The sequence below is a fragment of the Phalangium opilio genome, unplaced genomic scaffold (genome assembly GCF_054372755.1).
Source record: "Phalangium opilio isolate 3A_F unplaced genomic scaffold, DU_Popi_V2 ptg000697l_1, whole genome shotgun sequence".
In the NCBI taxonomy this organism is placed as follows: Eukaryota; Metazoa; Arthropoda; class Arachnida; order Opiliones; family Phalangiidae; genus Phalangium; species Phalangium opilio.
In genome coordinates, this window is record NW_028324251.1 from 30349 (window position 1) to 31735 (window position 1387).

The following is a 1387-nucleotide window of genomic DNA, read 5'->3' on the forward strand; positions in this document are numbered from 1 at the left end:
TACGTTTGAAGGCTAGTGTTCGAGAGAATTTTCCGAAAAGAGGTTTTACTTTTTTTTTTTAGACAAAGTTAGGCGCCTTTTCGTACGCAAACATGAAATTCATTCAAGCCGTACAAAACTTGACAATCGACGCAAAATTGTTTAGTCGAGCATTCTTCGCTTACTAAATGATAAAAATGACAAATAGAACATTCGGCGCAACTTTTCGTACGTTTTCTCACGGTGTTTTTACCCGTAAATACGCATTGATATCCTTTTTCTCGACACTCGGCGGTTCGTCTATATTTCACCGGCGAATACGTTCCGCATACTAAACACACGTGATCTTTATTAAGAGGTCGAAAATTTTCGGTTATTCGAATAATTTGATAATTCTCGGTACGATAAACGCTATAGTGACGTAAAGGACAATTCCTATCTCCGTCGCAATAAAAAGTTTCCCCTCCGCTATTCGAATAAGCGACGAGTTCACCGAGGCATTTGTAACAGTTCGTGGGACGAGGTTTATATTTTAGTTCTTTTTCTTCGTCGTCGGTAGTCGATGTCATCCCGTACGAATGAAATAACGATTTCACCCTCTCTATTTATACCCGAAGAATACCAAGGGCTTGATGGTTTAGGGGGGGCGGGGAACAGAACTAGGCGGATATTGAGAAAAAAATGAAACCGAGCTTAGTCGCTCTTAGATAAGAAAAAAAGGCGGAGGAAGGTCGCGAAAAGAAAAAATTAATAAAAAACATTTCGTGGAAAGAAAAACAGGAGTCGTTAAAAAAATTCTTATCGAAAGAAACCAGTAGTCTACAAAAAAAACCGATTCACCCGCCCGAAGGACGTTGGGTCGGGAAGATAACTCGACTTTAAGAGATAAATTTAATACGAAATGGAAAAAAAAAAAGGAAATTAAAGAACGGGATGTGGTTTTATCATTAAACGAACCAGCCGGTTTTAACCTCGTACGTTTATTTCCTCCCGCATCCTTTTTCTTTTTAGCTACGTCCCGGTGGCGATGGAAATTCCCCAAAAAAATAACCTAAATTTTTAATCTTTTCTCAAAAAAAACAAGATGATCGCGGGAGTGAGAGAGAGAGAACTAGCGTAACGCGGGCGCTTTTCTGTTTAACAACTAAGCAGGCGCGACGGAATTCGAAAACAAAATTACGGTTTTACCCGTTTTTTTTTTACCCGCTATATAAGAGGAACATTTTGGGTGAAAAAAAAAACACATCATTCTCGGTGGCTCAGCTTCGACGAAAGCGCCAGTCGAAAGTTCTTTCACTGTCACGCGAGTAGAGATAAAAATTTCTATTTTATATTTCGGGGTTACTTATAGATCGTTACGAAAATGTTCGGGTAAAAACTTTCTAAATTCGCTAACGCTCGTAACCTT